Source organism: Phocoena sinus, chromosome 7 (assembly GCF_008692025.1).
Source record: "Phocoena sinus isolate mPhoSin1 chromosome 7, mPhoSin1.pri, whole genome shotgun sequence".
In the NCBI taxonomy this organism is placed as follows: domain Eukaryota; kingdom Metazoa; phylum Chordata; class Mammalia; order Artiodactyla; family Phocoenidae; genus Phocoena; species Phocoena sinus.
In genome coordinates this window covers 42,138,809-42,159,263 of record NC_045769.1, presented here as the reverse complement: position 1 = coordinate 42,159,263, position 20,455 = coordinate 42,138,809, and the positions used below count along the sequence as shown (strand labels likewise).

The 20,455-nt window shown below is 37.6% G+C and overlaps 1 long non-coding RNA gene across 1 annotated transcript; it reads right to left on the bottom strand.

Annotated features, from left to right (window-relative positions):
- Positions 1-19,693: 19,693 nt before the first annotated feature.
- On the bottom strand, positions 19,694-20,148 carry LOC116756418. The gene is made up of 3 exons (XR_004350638.1): positions 20,102-20,148; positions 20,031-20,036; positions 19,694-19,830 (listed from the first exon to the last, which is right to left on the bottom strand). It is a non-coding gene; the product is annotated as an uncharacterized LOC116756418 (long non-coding RNA).
- Positions 20,149-20,455: the final 307 nt, after the last annotated feature.

Genomic DNA, 20,455 nt, shown 5'->3' with positions numbered 1-20,455 from the left:
CTCTTCAGTAAAATGATGCTGGGAAAACTAGACAGCTACATGAAAATAAGTAAACTGGCCTACTTTCTCATTCCATATATAATATAAAATAGGCTTATTAATTATAATAGTTTTATGTATATTATTTTAGATATTCTTTACACGAAATAATGCCATGTCCAATGTGTTATTCTTGCCTTTCCTATAACTTTTTATTTCCTTTTATTTTATAATTTTTATTGATATATATTTGACATATAATATATAAATTTAAGGTGTACAACATGTCCAGTTGATACATTTATATATTGTATTATGATTGCCATTGTAGTGATAATTAACACCTCTATCACTTTACATAGTTATCATATCTTTTATAGTGGTTCAATGACTAAGTTCTAGTCTCTTTGCAGGTTTGAGCATTATAATACAGTAGTGATGTCTGTATTCACTATTCTTTGTACTCACTATTCGTATTCTTTGTATTCACTATTTTTTGTATTCACTATTCTCTACTACTAATTCACCATGCACTGCAATTTGTTCCTTAACCAATGTCTGTCCTATCCCCCGTGTATCATCCCCTGCTAGCTATTATTTTGCTCTGATTTTATGAGTTTGGCTTTTTTACATTCCACATATGTGATATCATTCACTACTTGTATTTGTCTGACTTATTTCGGTTAGCATAATGTGCTCAGGATCCATCCATGTTGTTGCAAATGGCAGAATACTCTCATGATTGACTAATATTCCATTTCATATATATACCAAAACTTCTTTACCCATTTATTCATTGATGGGCACTTAAGTTGTTTCTATATCTTGGTTGTTGTGAATAATGCTGTAATAAACATGGTAATGCATATATTGCTTTGATATTCTGTTTTCATTTTCTTTGGGTACATATTCAGAAGCTGAATCGCTGGATGGCATGGTAGATCTATTTAATTTTTTGAGGAACCTCCATATTGTTTTGCATAGTGACTGAATGTATTTATATACCCACCAATGGTGTACAGGTATTCCCTATTTTCCAAATCCTCACTAACACTTGTTATCTTTTGTCTTCTTCATGATAGCCATTCTGACTTGTGTGGGGTGATATCTTATTGTGGTTTTGATTTGCATTTCCCTAATGATTAGTGGTTTTGAGCATCTTTCACCAATCCTGTTGGCCCTTAGGATGTCTTCTTTGGAAAATTCTCTTAGCTCCTCTAATATTGGGATTTGGATTGTTTTTTGTTTGTTTGTTTGTTTTGAGCTGTATGAGTTTTTAAAAAATATATTTTGCATATTAACTACTAATCCTATTAATCCCTTATCCAATATATTGTTTCCAAAAATTTTCTCCCATTCCGTAGGTTGCCTTTTCTTTTTATTAATTGTTTCTTTTGCTGTGCAGAAGCTTTTAAGTTTGGCATGGCCCCATTTGATGATTTTGCTTTTGTTGTTTGTACTTTTGGTGTCATATCCAAGAAAGCCTTGCCAAGGCCAATATCAAGGAGCTTCTTTCCTATGTTTTCTTCTAGGATTTTTATAATAACAAGTCTTATGTTTCAGTTTTTGATCAATTTTTAGTTAATTTTTATGAGTGCTTTAAGATAGGGGTCCAATTTCATTGTTTTGCCTGTGTTTAGTTTTCCCAGACCATTTGCTGAAAAGACAATTTTTCTTTGTTGGGTGTTCTTGGCTCCCTTGTTAAATAATTGACTGTATTATTGGAGGTTTAATAGTGGTCTCTCTGTTCTGTTCCTTTGGTTTTATGTGTTTGATATGTTTCTTTTTATGCCTATTTTTATTACCATAGTATGTAGTATAATTTGAAATCAGGAAGTATGAAACCTTTGGCTTTGGTCTTCTTTGTCAGGGTTGCTTTGGCTATTCAGGGTATTTTATGGTTCCATACAATTTTGGAATTGTTTCTTTCTACTTCTGAAAGAAATGCCATTGGACTTTTTCTAGGGGTTGTCATGAATCTATAGATGGTGTTGGGTAGTGTGGACATTTTAACAATATTCATTCTTTTTTAAAAAATTTTTAAATTTAATGTTATTTATTTTTTTATACAGCAGGTTCTTATTAGTCATCAATTTTATACACATCAGTGTATACATGTCAATACCAATCACATAATTCAGCACACCACCATCCCCACCACCCTGTGGCTTTACCCCCTTGGTGTCCATACATTTGTTCTCTACATCTGTGTCTCAACTTCTGCCCTGCAAACCGTTTCATCTGTATGATCTTTCCAGGTTCCACATACATGCGTTAATATACAATATTTGTATTTCTCTTTCCAACTTATTTCACTCTGTATTACAGTCTCTAGATCCATCCACGTCTCTACAGATGACCCAATTTCGTTCCTTTTTATGGCTGAGTAATATTCCATTGGATATATGTACCACATCTTCTTCATCCATTCGTCTGTCAGTGGGCATTTAGGTTGCTTCCATGACCTGGCTATTGTAAATAGTGCTGCAATGAACATTGCGGGGGTGCATGTGTCTTTTTGAATTATGGTTTTCTCTTGGTATATGCCCAGTAGTGGGATTGCTGGATCATATGGTAATCCTATTTTTAGATTTTTAAGGAACCTCCATACTGTTCTCCTTAGTGGCTGTATCAATTTACATTCCCACCAACAGTGCAAGAGGGTTCCCTTTTCTCCACACCATCTCCAGCATTTGTTGTTTGTAGATTTTCTGATGATGCCTATTCTAACTGGTGTGAGGTGATACCTCATTGTAGTTTTGATTTGCATTTCTCTAATAGTGATGTTGACCAGCTTTTCATGTGCTTCTTGGACATCTGTATGTCTTCTTTGGAGAAATGTCTATTTAGGTCTTCTGCACAGTTTTGGATTGGGTTGTTTGTTTTTTTGTTATTGAGCTGCATGAGCTGTTTATATATTTTGGAGATTAATCCTTTGTTGATTCGTTTGCAAATATTTTCTCCCATTCTGAGGGTTGTCTTTTTGTCTTGTTTATGGTTTCCTTTGCTGTGCAAAAGCTTTGAAGTTTCATTAGGTCCCATGTGTTTATTTTTGTTTTTATATCCATTACTCTAGGAGGTGGGTCAAAAAGGATCTTGCTGTGATTTATGTCATAGAGTGTTCTTCCTATGATTTTCTCTAAGAGTTTTATAGTGTCTAGCCTTAGATTTAGGCCTTTAATCCATTTTGAGTTTATTTTTGTGTATGGTTTTAGGGAGTGTTCTATTTTCATTCTTTTACATGTAGCTGTCCAGTTTTCCCAGCACCACTTATTGAAGAGGCTGTCTTTTCTCCATTGTATATTCTTGCCTCCTTTATCAAAAATAAGGTGACCATATGTGCGTGGGTTTATCTCTGGGCTTTCTATTCTGTTCTCTTGATCTGTATTTCTGTTTTTGTGCCAGTACCATACTGTCTTGATTACTGTATCTTTGTAGAATAGTCTGAAGTCTGGGAGGCTGATTCTTCCAATTCCATTGTTCTTTCTCAATGTTGCTTTAGCTATTTGGGTTCTTTTGTGTTTCCATACAAATTGTGAAATTCTTTGTTCTAGTTATGTGAAAAATGCCATTGGTAGTTTCATAGGGATTGCGTTAAATCTGTAGATTGCTTTGGGTAGTAGAGTCATTTTCAAAATGTTGATTCTTCCAATCCAAGAACATGGTCTATCTCTCCATCTCTTTGTATCATCTTTAATTTCTTTCATCAGTGTCTTATAATTTTCTGCATACAGGTCTTTTGTCCCCTTAGGTAGGTTTATTCCTGGGTATTTTATTCTTTTTTTTGCAATGGTAAATGGGAGTGTTTCCTTAATTTCTCTTTAAGATTTTTCATCATTAGTGTATAGGAATGCAAGAGATTTCTGTTCATTAATTATGTATCCTGCTACTTTACAAATTCATTGATTAGCTCTAGTAGCTTTCTGGTAGCATCTTTAGGATTTTCTATGTATAGTATCATGTCATCTGCAAACAGTGACAGCTTTACTTTTTCTTTTCCAATTTGGATTCCTTTTATTTCTTTTTCTTCTCTCATTGCTGTGGCTAAAACTTCCTAAACAATTTCAAATAATAGTGGTGAGAGTGGACAAACTTGTCTTGTTCCTGATCTTAGAGGAAATGCTTTCAGTTTTTCACCACTGAGAATGGTGTTGACTATGGGTTTCTCATATATATGGCCCTTATTATGTTGAGGTTAGTTCCTTCTATGCCTACTTTCTGGAGTGTTTTCATCATAAATCATTGTTGAGTTTTGTCAAAAGCTTTTTCTGCATCTATTGAGATGATCATGTTGTTTTTCTCCTTAAATTTGTTAATATAATGTATCACATTGATTGATTTGCATATTTTGAATAATCCTAGGATTCCTGTATAAACCCCACTTGATCATGGTGTATGATCCTTTTAATGTGTTGTTCAATTCTGTTTCCTAGTATTTTGTTGAAGATATTTGCATCTGTGTTCATCAGTGATATTGGCCTTTATTTTTCTTTCTTTGTGACATCTTTGTCTGGCTTTGGTATCAGGGTGATGGTGGTCTTATAGAATGAGTTTTGGAGTGTTCCTCTCTGTGCTATATTTTGGAAAATTTTGAGAATGATAGGTGTTAGCTCTACTCTAAGTGTTTGATAGAATTTGCCTGTGAGGCCATCTGGTCCTGGCCTTTTGTTTGTTGGAAGACTTTTTTTTTTTTACATCTTTATTGGAGTATAATTGGTTTACAGTGGTGTGTCAGTTTCTGCTTTATAACAAACTGAATCAGTTATACATATACATATGTTCCCATATCTCTTCACTCTTGCGTCTCCCTCCCTCCCATCCTCCCTATCCCACCCCTGTAGGTGGTCATAAAGCACCGAGCTGATCTCCCTGTGCTATGCGGCTGCTTCCCACTAGCTATCTATTTTACATTTGGTAGTGTATATGCCACTCTCTCGCTTTGTCACAGCTTACCATTCCCCCTCCCCATATCCTCAAGTCCATTCTCTAGTAGGTCTGTGTCTTTATTCCTGTCTTACCCCTAGGTTCTTCATGACATTTTTTTTTCTTAAATTCCATATATATGCGTTAGCATACGGTATTTGTCTTTCTCTTTCTGACTTACTTCACTCTGTATGACAGACTCTAGGTCCATCCACCTCATTACAAATAGCTCAATTTCATTTCTTTTTATGGCGGAGTAATATTCCATTGTATATATGTGCCACATTTTCTTTATCCATTCATCCAATGATGGAAACTTAGGTTGTTTCCATCTCTGGGCTATTGTAAATAGAGCGGCAATGAAAATTTTGGTACATGACTCTTTTTGAATTATGGTTTTCTCAGGGTATATGCCCAGTAGTGGGATAGCTGGGTTATATGGTAGTTCTATTTGTAGTATTTAAGGAACCTACATACCGTTCTCCATAGTGGCTGTACCAATTCACATGCCCACCAGCAGTGCAAGGGTGTTCCCTTTTCTCCACACCTTCTCCAGCATTTATTGTTTCTAGATTTTTTGATGATGGCCATTCTGACTGGTATGAGGTGATATCTCATTGTAGTTTTGATTTGCATTACTCTAATGATTAATGATGTTGAGCATTCTTTCATGTGTTTGTTGGCAATCTGTATATCTTCTTTGGAGAAATGTCTATTTAGGTCTTCTGGCCATTTTGGGATTGGGTTGTTTGTTATTTTCTAATTGAGCTGCATGAGCTGCTTATAAATTTTGGAGATTAATCCTTTGTCAGTTGCTTCATTTGCAAATATTTTCTCCCATTCTAAGGGTTGTCCTTAGGTCTTGTTTATGGTTTCCTTCGCTGGGCAAAAACTTTGAAGTTTCATTAGGTCACATTTGTTTATTTTTGTTTTTTTTTCCATTTCTCTAGGAGGTGGGTCAAAAAGGATCTTGCTGTGATTTATGTCATAGAGTGTTCTGCATATGTTTTCCTCTAAGAGTTTGAAAGTGTCTGGCCTTAAATTTAGGTCTTTAATCCATTTTGAGCTTATTTTTGTGTATGGTGTCAGGGAGTGATCTAATCTCATACTTTTACATGTACCTGTCCAGTTTTCCCAGCACCAGTTATTGAAGAGGCTGTCCTTTCTCCACTGTACATTCCTGCCTCCTTTATCAAAGATAAGGTGACCATATGTGTGTGGATTTATCTTTGGGCTCTCTATCCTGTTCCACTGATCTATCTTTCTGTTTTTGTGCCAGTACCATACTGTCTTGACTACTGTAGCTTTGTAGTGTAGTCTCAAGTCAGGGAGCCTGATTCCTCCAGCTCCATTTCTCGTGCTCAAGATTGCCTTGGCTATTTGGGGTCTTTTCTGTTTACATACAAATTGTGAAATTCTTTGTTCTAGTTCTGTGAAAAATGCCAGTGGTAGTTTGATAGGGATTGCATTGAATCTATAGATTGCTTTGGGTAGTAGAGTCATTTTCACAATGTTGATTCTTCCAATCCAAGAACATGGTCTGTCTCTCCATCTATTTGTATCATCTTTAATTTCTTTCATCAGTGTCTTATAATTTTCTGCATACAGGTCTTTTGTCTCCTTAGGTAGGTTTATTCCTAGATATTTTATTCTTTATGTTGCAATGGTAAATGGGAGTGTTTTCTTGATTTCACTTTCAGATTTTTCATCAGTAGTGTATAAGAATGCAAGAGATTTCTGTGCATTAGTTCTGTATCCCGCTACTTTACAAATTCATTGATTAGCTCTAGTAGCTTTCTGGTAGCATCTTTAGGATTCTCTATGTATAGTATCATGTCATCGCAAACAGTGACAGATCTTCTTCTTTCACAATTTGGATTCCTTGTATTTCCTTTTCTTCTCTGATTGCTGTGGCTAAAACTTCCAAAACTATTTTGAATAAGAGTGATGAGAATGGGCAACCTTGTCTTGTTCCTGATCTTAGTGGAAATGCTTTCATTTTTGCACCATTGAGGACGATGCTGGCTGTGGGTTTGTCATATGTGGCCTTTATTATATTGAGGAAATTTCCCTCCATGCCTACTTTCTGCAGGGTTTTTATCATAAATGGGTGTTGAATTTTGTCAAAAGCTTTCTCTGCATCTATTGAGATGATCATATGGTTTTTCTCCTCAATTTGTTAATATGGTGTATCACGTTGATTGATTTGCATGTATTGAAGAATCCTTGCATTCCTAGAATAAACCCACTTGATCATGGTGTATGATTCTTTTAATGTGCTGTTGGATTCTGTTTGCTAGTATTTTGTTGAGGATTTTTGCATCTGTGTTCATCAGTGATATTGGCCTGTAGTTTTCTTTCTTTGTGACATCCTTGTCTGGTTTTGGTATCAAGGTGATGGTGGCCTTGTAGAAGGAATTTGGGAGTGTTCCTCCCTCTGGTATATTTTGGAAGAGTTTGAGAAGGGTAGGTGTTAGCTCTTCTCTAAATGTTTGATAGAATTCGCCTGTGAAGCCATCTGGTCCTGGGCTTTTGTTTGTTGGAAGATTTTTAATCACAGTTTCAATTTCAGTGCTTGTGATTGGTCTGTTCATATTTTCTATTTCTTCCTGATTCAGTCTTGCCAGGTTATGCATTTCTAAGAATTTGTCCATTTGTTCCAGGCTGTCGATTTTATTGGCATAGAGTTGCTTGTAGTCATCTCTCATGATCCTTTGTATTTCTGCAGTGTCAGTTGTTACTTCTCCTTTTTCACTTCTAATTCTATTGATTTGAGACTTCACCCTTTTTTCCTTGATGAGTCTGGCTATTGTTTATTAATTTTGTTTAACTTCTCAAAGAATAAGCTTTTAGTTTTATTGATCTTTGCCATTGTTTCCTTCTTTTTCATTTATTGCTGATCAGATCTTTATGATTTCTTTCCTCCCATTAACTTTGGGGTTTTTTTGTTTTTCTTCCTCTAATTCCTTTAGGTATAAGGTTAAGTTTCTTTAAATTTAATTTTATTATATTTTTATACAGAAGGCTCTTATTTGTCATCAATTTTATACACATCAGTGTATAGATATCAATCCCAATCGCCCAATTCATCACAACACTAGTAGTTTTCTGGTGGCATCTTTAGGATTTTCTATGTATAGTTTCATGTCATGTGCAAACAGTGACAGTTTTACTTCTTTTCCAATTTCCAATTTCTAAATGTTTGATAGAATTCACCCGTGAAGGCATCTGGTCCTCGGCTTTTTTTTGTTGGAAGATTTTTAATCACAGTTTCAATTTCATTACTTGTGATTGGTCTGTTCATATTTTCAACTTCTCTCTGGTTCAGTCTTGGAAGGTTAGACCTTCCTAAGAATTTGTCTATTTCTTCCAGGTTGTCCATTCAATTGGCATAAAGTTGCTTGTAGTAGTCTCTTAGGATGCTTTGTATTTCTGTGTTGTCTTTTTTTTTTTTTTTTTAAACATCTTTATTGCGGTATAATTGCTTTACAATGGTGTGTTAGTTTCTGCTTTATAACAATGTGAATCAGCTATACATATACATATGTTCCCATATGTCTTCCCTCTTGCATCTCCCTCCCTCCCACTCTCCCCATCCCACCCTTCCAGGCTGTCACAAAGCCCTGAGCTAATATCCCTGTGCCTTGCGGCTGCTTCCCCCCAGCTATCTACCTTACTACGTTTGTTAGTGTGTATATGTCCATGACACTCTCTCGCCCTGTCAAAACTCACCCTTCCCCCTCCGCATATCCTCAAGTCCGTTTCCAGTAGGTCTGCGTCTTTATTCCTGTCTTACCCCTAGGTTCTTCATGACATTTTTTTCCCTTAAATTCCATATATATGTGTTAGCATACGGTATTTGTCTTTTTCTTTCTGACTTACTTCACTCTGTATGACAGACTCTAGGTCTATCCATCTCATTACAAATAGCTCAATTTCATTTCTTTTTAAGGCTGAGTAATATTCCATTGTGTATATGTGCCACATCTTCTTTATCCATTCATCCGATGATGGGCGCTTAGGTTGTTTCCATCTCCAGGCTATTGTAAATAGAGCTGCAATGAACATTTTGGTACATGACTCTTTTTGAATTTTGGTTTTCTCAGGGTATATGCCCAGTAGTGGGATTGCTGGGTCATATGGTAATTCTATTTGTAGTTTTTTAAGGAACCTCCATACTGTTCTCCATAGTGGCTGAACCATTTCACATTCCCACCAGCAGTGCAAGAGTGTCCCCTTTTCTCCACACCCTCTCCAGCATTTATTGTTTCTAGATTTTTTGATGATGGCCATTCTGACTGGTGTGAGATGATATCTCATTGTAGTTTTGATTTGCATTTCTCTAATGATTAATGATGTTGAGCATTCTTTCATGTGTTTGTTGGCATTCTGTATATCTTCTTTGGAGAAATGTCTATTTAGGTCTTCTGCCCATTTTTGGGTGGGGTTGTTTGTTTTTTTGTTATTGAGCTGCATGAGCTGCTTGTAAATTTTGGAGATTAATCCTTTGTCAGTTGCTTCATTTGCAAATGTTTTCTCCCATTCTGAGGGTTGTCTTTTGGTCTTGGTTATGGTTTCCTTTGCTGTGCAAAAGCTTTGAAGTTTCATTAGGTCCCATTTGTTTATTTTTGTTTTTATTTCCATTACTCTAGGAGGTGGGTCAGAAAGGATCTTGCTGTGATTTATGTCATAGAGTGTTCTTCCTATGTTTTCTTCTAAGAGTTTGATAGTTTCTGGCCTTACATTTAGGTCTTTAATCCATTTTGAGCTTATTTTTGTGTATGGTGTTAGGGAGTGATCTAATCTCATACTTTTACATGTACCTGTCCAGTTTTCCCAGCACCATTTATTGAAGAGGCTGTCCTTTCTCCACTGTACATTCCTGCCTCCTTTATCAAAGATAAGGTGTCCATATGTGCGTGGGTTTATCTCTGGGCTTTCTATCCTGTTCCACTGATCTATCTTTCTGTTTTTGTGCCAGTACCATACTGTCTTGATTACTGTTGCTTTGTAATATAGTCTGAAGTCAGGGAGCCTGATTCCTCCAGCTCCTTTTTTCGTTCTCAAGATTGCTTTGGCTATTCGGGGTCTTTTGTGTTTCCATACAAATTGCGAAATTTTTTGTTCTAGTTCTGTGAAAAATGCCAGTGGTAGTTTGATAGGGATTGCATTGAATCTGTAGATTGCTTTGGGTAGTAGAGTCATTTTCACAATGTTGATTCTTCCCATCCAAGAACATGGTGTATCTCTCCATCTATTTGTATCACCTTTAATTTCTTTCATCAGTGTCTTATAATTTTCTGCATACAGGTCTTTCGTCTCCTTAGGTAGGTTTATTCCTAGATATTTTATTCTTTTTGTTGCAATGGTAAATGGGAGTGTTTTCTTGATTTCACTTTCAGATTTTTCATCATTAGTATATAGGAATGCCAGAGATTTCTGTGCATTAATTTTGTATCCTGCTACTTTACCAAATTCATTGATTAGCTCTAGTAGTTTTCTGGTAGCATCTTTAGGATTCTCTATGTATAGTATCATGTCATCTGCAAACAGTGACAGTTTTACTTCTTCTTTTCCGATTTGGATTCCTTTTATTTCCTTTTCTTCTCTGATTGCTGTGGCTAAAACTTCCGAAACTATGTTGAATAAGAGTGGTGAGAGTGGGCAACCTTGTCTTGTTCCTGATCTTAGTGGAAATGCTTTCAGTTTTTCACCATTGAGGATGATGTTTGCTGTGGGCTTGTCATATTGGCCTTTATTATGTTGAGGAAGTTTCCCTCCATGCCTACTTTCTGCAGGGTTTTTATCATAAATGGGTGTTGAATTTTGTCAAAAGCTTTCTCTGCATCTATTGAGATGATCATATGGTTTTTCTCTTCAATTTGTTAATATGGTTTATCACATTGATAGATTTGCATATATTGAAGAATCCTTGCATTCCTGGAATAAACCCCACTTGATCATGGTGTATGATCCTTTTAATGTGCTGTTGGATTCTGTTTGCTAGTATTTTGTTGAGGATTTTTGCATCTATGTTCATCAGTGTTATTGGCCTGTAGTTTTCTTTCTTTGTGACATCCTTGTCTGGTTTTGGTATCAAGGTGATGGTGGCCTTGTAGAAGGAATTTGGGAGTGTTCCTCCCTCTGGTATATTTTGGAAGAGTTTGAGAAGGGTAGATGTTAGCTCTTCTCTAAATGTTTGATAGAATTCGCCTGTGAAGCCATCTGGTCCTGGGCTTTTGTTTGTTGGAAGATTTTTAATCACAGTTTCAATTTCAGTGCTTGTGATTGGTCTGTTCATCTTTTCTCTTTCTTCCTGATTCAGTCTTGGCAGGTTGTGCATTTCTAAGAATTTGTCCATTTGTTCCAGGCTGTCGATTTTATTGGCATAGAGTTGCTTGTAGTAATCTCTCATGATCTTTTGTATTTCTGCAGTGTCAGTTGTTACTTCTCCTTTTTCATTTCTAATTCTATTGATTTGAGTCTTCTCCCTTTTTTTCTTGATGAGTCTGGCTAGTGGTTTATCTATTTTGTTTTTCTTCTGAAAGAACCAGCATTTAGTTTTATTGATCTTTGCTATTGTTTCCTTCATTTCTTTTTCATTTATTTCTGTTCTGATTTTTATGATTTCTTTCCTTCTGCTAGCTTTGGGGTTTTTTGTTTTTCTTTCTCTAATTGCTTGAGGTGCAAGGTTAGGTTGTTTATTCAGGATGTTTCCTGCTTCTTAAGGTGGGCTTGTATTGCTATAAACTTCCCCTTTAGAACTGCTTTTGCTGCATCCCACAGGTTTTGGGTCGTCGTGTCTCCATTGTCATTTGTTTCTAGTTATTTTTTAATTTCCTCTTTGATTTCTTCAGTGATCACTTCATTGTTAAGTAGCGTATTGTTTAGCCTCCATGTGTTTGTATTTTTTACAGATATTTTCCTGTAATTGATATCTAGTCTCATAACGTTGTGGTCAGAAAAAATACTTGATACAATTTCAATTTTCTTAAATTTACCAAGGCTTGATTTGTGACCCAAGATATGATCTATCCTGGAGAATATTCCATTAGCACTTAAGAAAAACGTGTATTCTGTAGTTTTTGGATGGAGTGTCCTATAAATATCAATTAAGTCCATCTTGTTTAATGTATCATTTAAAGCTTGTGTTTCCTTATTTATTTTCATTTTGGATGATCTGTCCATGGGTGAAAGTGGGGTGTTAAAGTCCCCTACTATGAATGTGTTACTGTCGATTTCCCCTTTTATGGCTGTTAGTATTTGCCTTATGTATTGAGGTGCTCCTATGTTGGGTGCGTAAATATTTACAATTGTTATATCTTCTTCTTGGATCGATCCCTTGATCATTATGTAGTGTCCTTCTTTGTCTCTTTTAATAGTCCTTATTTTAAAGTCTATTTTGTCTGATATAAGAACTGCTACTCCAGCTTTCTTTTGGTTTCCATTTGAATGGAATATCTTTTTCCATCCCCTTACTTTCAGTCCGTATGTGTCTCTAGGTCTGAAGTGGGTCTCTTGTAGACAGCATATATAAGGGTCTTTTTTTTGTATCCATTCAGCCAATCTGTGTCTTTTGGTGAGAGCATTTAGTCAATTTACATTTAAGTTAATTATCGATATGTATGTTCATATTCCCATTTTCTAAATTGTTTTGGGTCCATTATTATAGGTCTTTTCCTTCTCTTGTGTTTCTTATCTAGAGAAGTTCCTTTAGCCTTTGTTTAAAGCTGGTTTGGTGGTGCTGAACTCTCTCAGCTTTTGCTTGTCTGTAAAGGTTTTAATTTCTCCATCAAATCTGAATGAGATCCTTGCTGGGTAGAGTAGTCTTGGTTGCAGGTTTTTCTCCTTCATCACTTTCAGTATGTCCTGCCACTCCCTTCTGGCTTGTAGGGTTTCTGCTGAGAGATCAGCTGTTAACCTTATGGGGATTCCCTTATGTGTTATTTATTGTTTTTCCCTTGCTGCTTTTAATATGCTTTCTTTGTATTTAATTTTTGACAGTTTGATTAATATGTGTCTTGACTTATTTCTCCTTGGATTTATCCTGTATGGGACTCTCTGTGCTTCCTGGACTTGATTAACTATTTCCTTTCCCATATTAGGGAAGTTTTCAACTATAATTTCTTCAAATATTTTCTCAGTCCCTTTCTTTTTCTCTTCTTCGTCTGGAACCCCTATAATTCAAATGTTGGTGCATTTAATGTTGTCCCAGAGGTCTCTGAAACTGTCCTCAGTTCTTTTCATTCTTTTTTCTTTATTCTTCTCTGCAGTAGTTATTTTCACTATTTTATCTTCCAGGTCACTTATCTGTTCTTCTTCCTCAGTTATTCTGCTATTGATCCCATCTAGAGTACTTTTAATTTCATTTATTGTGTTGTTCATCGTTGCTTGTTTCATCTTTATTTCTTCTAGGTCCTTGTTAACTGTTTCTTGCATTTTGTCTATTCTATTTCCAAGATTTCGGATCATCCTTACTATCATTATTCTGAATTCTTTTTCAGGTAGACTGCCTATTTCCTCTTCATTTGTTAGGTCTGGTGCATTTTTATCTTGCTCCTTTATCTGCTGTGTGTTTTTCTGTCTTCTCATTTTGCTTATCTTACTGTGTTTGGGGTCTCCTTTTTGCAGGCTGTAGGTTTGTAGTTCCCACTGTTTTTGATGTCTGTCTCCAGTGGCTAAGCTTGGTTCAGTGGGTTGTGTAGGCTTCCTGGTGGAGGGGACTAATGCCTGTGTTGTGGTGGATGAGGCTGGATCTTGTCTCTCTAGTGGGCAGGTTCACATCTGGTTGTGTGTTTTAGGGTGTCTGTGGCCTTATTATGATTTTAGGCAGCCTCTCTGCTAATGGGTGGGGTTGTGTTCCTGTTTTGCTAGTTGTTTGGCATAGGTTGTCCAGCACTGTGGCTTGCTGTTCGTTGAGTGAAGCTGGGTGCTGGTGTTATGATGTAGGTCTCTGGGAGATTTTTGCTGTTTGATATTATGTGGAGCTGGGAGGTCTCTTTTTGACCAGTGTCCTGAAGTTGACTCTCCTACCTCAGAGGCAGAGCCCTGACTCCTGGCTGGAGCACCAAGAGCCTTTCATCCACACGGCTCAGAATAAAAGGGAGAAAAAGTAGAGAGAATTAGTAGAAGTATGAGGAAAGGAAGAAGGAAAGGAGGGAAGGAAGGAAGAAAGAAAGAAAGAAGCAAAGAAGGAAAGAAGGCAAGAAGGAAAGAAAGGAGGGAGGGAGGGAGGGAGGGCAGAAGGAAGGAAGGAGGGAAAGAAGGAAAAAAGAGAGAAAGAAAGAAGATACAGTAAAAATAAAGTATAATAAAATTATTGAATTAAAAAATACTTATTTAGAAAAAAAAAAGGGACGGATAGAACCTTAGGACAAATGTTGGAAGCAAAGCTATACAGACAAAATCTTACACAGAAGCATACACATACACCCTCACAAAAAGAGGTAAAGGTGGAAAAATCATAAATCTTGCTCTCAGAGACCACCTTCTCAATTTGGGATGATTCGTTGTCTAAAGGAGGGAAGCAAGGAAGGAAAAGAAAGAAAGAAAGAAAGAACGAAGTTAAAGTATAATAAAGTTATTAAAATTAATTATTAAGAAAAAAATTTTTTTTAAAAAACCATGGACGGATAGAACTCTAGGACAAATGGTGGACGCAAGACTATACAGACAAGATCTCACACAGAAGCATACACATACACTTTTACAAAAAGAGGAAAAGGGAAAAAAATCATAGATCTTGCTCCTAAAATCCACCTCCTCAATTTGGGATCATTCCTTGTCTCTTCAGGTATTCCACAGATGCAGGGTATATCAAGTTGATTGTGGAGCTTTAATCCGCTGCTTCTGAGGCTGCTGGGAGAGATTTCCCTTTCTCTTCTTTGTTCTCACAGCTCACAGGGGCTCAGCTTTGGATTTGGCCCTGCCTCTGCGTGTAGGTCGCTGGAGGGCATCTGTTTTTTGCTCATACAGGACGGGGTTAAAGGAGCCACTGATTCGGGGGCTCTGGCGCACTCAGGCTGGAGGGGAGGGAAGGGCACTGTGTGCGGGGTGGGCCTGCGGTGCCAGAGGCCGGCGTGACGTTGCACCAGCCTGAGGCCCGCAGTGCGTTCTCCCGGGGAAGTTGTCCCTGGATCCCAGGAACCTGGCAGTGGCGGGCTGCACAGGCTCCGCGGAAGAGGGGTGTGGAGAGTGACCTGTGCTCGCACACAGGCCCCTTGGTGGCGGCAGCAGCAGCCTTAGCGTCTCATGCCCGTCCCTGGGGTCCGTGCTGTTAGCCACGGCTTGTGCCCGTCTCTGGAGCTCCTTTAAGCAGCGCTCTTAAACCCCTCTCCTCACGCACCAGGAAACAAAGAGGGAAGAAAAAGTCTCTTGCCTCTTCGGTAGGTGCAGACTTTTCCTCAGACTCCCTCCTGGCTAGCCGTGGTGCACTAACCCCTTCAGGCTATGTTCGAGCCGCCAACCCCAGTCCTCTCCCTGCGCTCCGTCCGAAACCGAAACCCGAGCCTCAGCTTGCAGCCCCGCCCGCCCCGGCGGGTGAGCAGACAAGCCTCCCAGGCTGGTGAGTGCTGGTCGGCACCGAACCTCTGTGCGGGAATCTCCCCACTTTGCCTTCCGCACCCGTTGCTGTGCACTCCTCTGTGGCCCTGAAGCTCCCCCCTCTGCCTCCTGCAGTCTCCGCCCACGAAGGGGCTTCCTAGTGTGTGGAAACTTTTCCTCCTTCACAGCTCCCTCTCACTGGTGCAGGTGCCGTCCCTATTCTTTTGTCTCTGTTTTTTCTTTTTTCTTTTGCCCTACCCATGTACGTGGGGAGTTTCTTGCCTTTTGGTAGGTCTGAGGTCTTCTGCCAGCCTTCAGTAGGTGTTCTGTAGGAGTTGTTCCACATGTAGATGTATTTCTGGTGTATCTGTGGGGAGGAAGGTGATCTCCGCGTCTTACTCTTCCGCCATCTTCAAGCCCAGCTAGAGATTTATCTCTTTTGTTTATCTTTCTGAAAAACTTGAACTTAGTTTTGTTGATCCTTTTTTTTTTGGTACGCGGGCCTCTCACTGTTGTGGCCTCTCCCATGGTTGAGCACAGGCTCTGGACGCACAGGCTCAGCGGCCATGGCTTATGCGCCGAGCCACTCTGCAGCATATGGGATCTTCCCGGACCGGGGCATGGACCCATGTCCCCTGCATCGGCAGCCGGACTCTCAACCACTGTGCCACCAGGGAAGCCCTGTTGATCCTTTTTAATAGTTGTATTTCTGGTCTCTAATTTATTTTCACTTTAATCTTTATTATTTCCTTCTTTCTGATACTTTTGGGCTTATTTTTCTTTTTTCTAGTTCCTTCAGGTATAGTTAGGTTGTTTACTTGAGACCTTTCTAATTTTTTAATATATGTATTTATCACTATAAATCCTTTTAGAACTGTTTTTGCAGCATCCCATAGAATATGATATGTGTGCTTTCATTTTCATTTGTTTCAAGATAATTTTTTATCTCCCTTTTAATTTCATCTTTGAAACATTGGTTGTTCATAAATGTGTTGTTTAATTTCCACGTATCCATAGACTTTTCTGCTTCCTTTTTTTAATATTTTTTACTTTTTGACTTCTAGTTTCATACCATTGTGGTCAGAAAAGATTTTGGTATGATTTCAGTCTTCTTAAATTTGTTTTGTCTTATTTTGTGTCCTGTCTTATTATCTATCCTGGAGAATGTTTCACATGCACTGGAAAAGAGTGCGTAGTCTTCTGCTGTTGGATAGGATGTTCTGTATATATCTATTACGTCCATTTGCTGTAAAGAGTGGTTCAATCCCAATGTTTCTTTGTGGATTTTCTGTTTGGATGATCTGTCCTTTGCTGATAATGGGGTGTGAGTTTCCCTACCATTATGGTATTGTCTATTTCTCACTTCAGATCTGTTAGTATTTGCTTAATATATTCGGGTGCTTCAATGTTGGGTGCATATAGATTTACAATTATATCTTCTTGATATATTGACCCCTTTATCATCATATAATGACCTAGCTTGTCTCTTGTTACCAGTTTTGGTTTAAAGTCTATTTTGACCAATATAAGTATGGCCAGCCCTGCTTTCATTTGATTTCCATTTGCCTGGAATACCATCTTCCATCCCTTCACTTTGAGCCTATGTGTGTCTTTACAGCTGAAATGAGTCTCCTGTAGGCAGCATATAGTTGGGTCTTATTTATTTATCTTTTGTCTATCTAATTACTCTATGCCTGTTGATTGGTGAATTTTGTTTTATTTTATTTTATTTTTTCCTTTTGGCACTGGCCAGTTCCCCAGGATACAATATTGAGTACAGCCAGTAAGAGCCAGTAGTCTTGTCTTCTTCCCAATAGCAGTGAGGTTGGGAGGGGTGAGAATTACTAATATTTCATCACTGTGTGTTAGGTTTCTGTAGGTTCTTCTTTTTTTTTTTTTTTTTTTTTTTTATGCGTTACGCGGGCCTCTCACTGTTGTGGCCTCTCCCGTTGCGGAGGACAGGCTCCGGACGCGCAGGCTCAGCGGCCATGGCTCACGGGCCCAGCCGCTCCGCGGCATGTGGGATCCTCCCAGACCGGGGCACGAACCCGTGTCCCCTGCATCGGCAGGCGGACTCTCAACCACTGCGCCACCAGGGAAGCCCTGTAGGTTCTTCTTTTTGAAACTCAGTGTCAGTAAATGAAGTGTCTTTCTTTTTAAAGTTTTTATGAGATTCTTTTCATTGATAGATTTTTTATTTTATCGTATGTTTTTGCATTTCCTCAAATCATATGATTTTTCTAATTTTCTTATGTGTTTTCATGTGGTAAATTTCATTGGTTGATTTCCAAATGTTGTATTCTTGGAGTCCCGAATATTTAGCCTCTGATTTATTCCCAGAAGTAGTTTAAGTCCCCCTGGAAAATACCAGCCAAACCCATAAAGTTTTCCCTCTAAAAGCTTCTTTCCTCTCTGGAATGTTAGTACCTTTAATTTGGTTTGCTTACACAATTCTTTCTACCTTTAAATTTTATTTTAAAATAATTTATTTGGATTTTTAAAGCTGTTCTGTGTGGAAGTTTTGGACTGTGGTGAATGATGTGTCGGCCTGTTGTGAACTGCTTGATCCTATACAGAAGCACAGTGTCTGTTTATTTAATTTTAACAAACACTTATGTATTTTTAACACATAGGTTGATAATTAGGCTTTTTTATTTTTCATGGAATGCCTAGTCTAATGATCATATATTACCTTTTAGAACTTTGAAAGAATACTATCCAGGTAATTAACAATAAAGATAACACATCTACTATTCTCAACAATTTTATTAATTGTAATTTTTATAGTCATTTTCCAAAAAGAAGAACTAAATACAAGAATATAAGTGACCTGTACAATAATTCAAACAATGAGTAGCAAAAGTGTGACAATTTCTTAAAATAGGACAACAGTGAAGTTTTCTGCATTGATTGACTTTCATGAATTATTTCTCTGTAGCATGTAATGCTGTTTGACAGCATTTTGCCCACAGTAAAACTTCTTTTAAAATTGGAGTCAGTTATCTCAAACTCTGCCACTGCTTTATCAACTAAGTTTATATAATATTTTAAATTCTTTGTCAACAGTCTTAACAATTTCTTCACCAAGAGGAGGTTCCATCTCAAGAAACTACTTTCTTTGCTCAGCCATAAGAAGTAACTTCTCATCCACTGAAGTTTTATCATGTGATTGCAGCTGTTCAGTTACACCTTTGGGCTCTACGTCTATTTCTCATTCTCTTACTGTTTCCACCACCTCTGCAGTTACTTCCTCCACTGCAGTCTTGAACCCTTCAAAATCATCCATGAAGGTTAGAATCAAATTAGTCCGAATTCTGCTAATGTTCATATTTTGACCTCTTCCCATGAATCAGGAATTTTCTTAATAACATCTAAAATGGTAAATCCTTTCCAGAAGGTTTTGAATTTACTTTTCCCATATTCAGCAGAGGAATCACCCATCTATTGCAGTTATAGCATTATGAGATGTATTCTTTAAATAATAAGACTTGAAAGACAAAATTACTCCTTGATCCATGGGCTGCAGAATGGATGTTGTATTAACAGGCATGAAAACAACATTAATTTCATTATACATCTCCATCAGAGATTTTGGGTGACCAGGTGCCTTGTTGATGAGTAGTAATATTTTGAAAGGTTTTTTTTTTTTTTGTTTTCTGAGCAGTAGACCTGAACAGTCGGCTTAAAATACTCAGTAAACTATATTGTAAACAGATGTGCTGTCATCCTGGCTTTGTTGTTCCATTTATAGAGCACAGGCAGAGTGGATTTAGCATAATTTAGGGCTCTTGGATTTTCAGATTGGCAGATCAGCATTGGCTTCAACATAAAGTCACCAGCCCCTAACAAGAATCAGCCTGTAGTTTGAATCTTTGAAGCCATTCATTGACTTCTCCTCTCTAGCTATGAAAGTCATAAATGTCATCTTTTTCCAATATAAGGCCATTTCATCTACACTGAAAATCTGTTGTTTAGCCACCTTAATTAATTACCTTAGCTAGATCTTCTGGATAACTTATTGTAGCTTCTACATCAGCACTTGCTACTTTACCTTGCACTTTTATATTATGGAGATGGCTTCTTTCCTTAAATCTCATGAACCAACCTCTGCTAGCTTCAGAGTTTTTTTCTGCAGTTTCCTCAACTCTCTCAGACTCCACAGAATTGAAGAGAGTTAAGGCCATGCTCTGGATTAGGCTTTGGCTTAATTGAATGTTGTGGTTAGTTTGATCTACCCAGTCCACTAAAACTTTCTTTATATCAGCAATAAGACTGTTTCTCTTTCTTATCATTCATGTATTCACTGGAGTAGCACTTTTAATTTCCTTCAAGAACTTTTCATTTGCATTTATAACTTGGCTTAACTGTTTAGTGCAAGAGGCCTAGCTTTCAGACTATCTCGACTTTTTAAAAAAATATTTATTTATTTATTTGGCTGTGCTGGGTCTTAGTTGTGGCACATGCAATCTTTGATCTTCATTGAGACATGAAAGAGCTTTAGTTGTGACATGCGGGATCTTTTAGTTGCAGCATATGAACTCTTAGTTGTGGCATGTGGGATCTAGTTCCCTGACCAGAGATTGAACCTCGGCCTCCTGCATTGGGAGCATGGAGTCTTAATCACTGGACCACCAGAGAAGTCCCAGACTATCTCAACTTTTGACTTGCTTTCCTCATTACGCTTAATCATTTCTAGCTTTTCATTCAAAGTGAAAGATGTGTGACTCTTCCTTTCACTTGAACACTTGGAGGCCATTGTAGGATTATTAATTGGTCTAATTTCAATATTCTTGTGTCTCAGGGAATAGGGAGTCTTAAAGAGAGGGAGAGAGATGGGGATAGGGAGTGACCAGTCAGTGGAGCAATCAGAATATATACAACATTTATTGATTAATAATAATGGGCATGGTTTGGGGTGCCCCCAAGCAATTACAATAGTAACATCAAAGATCACTGATCTCAGATCACCATAAAAAATATAATAATAATTTAAAAGTTGGAAATATTGTGA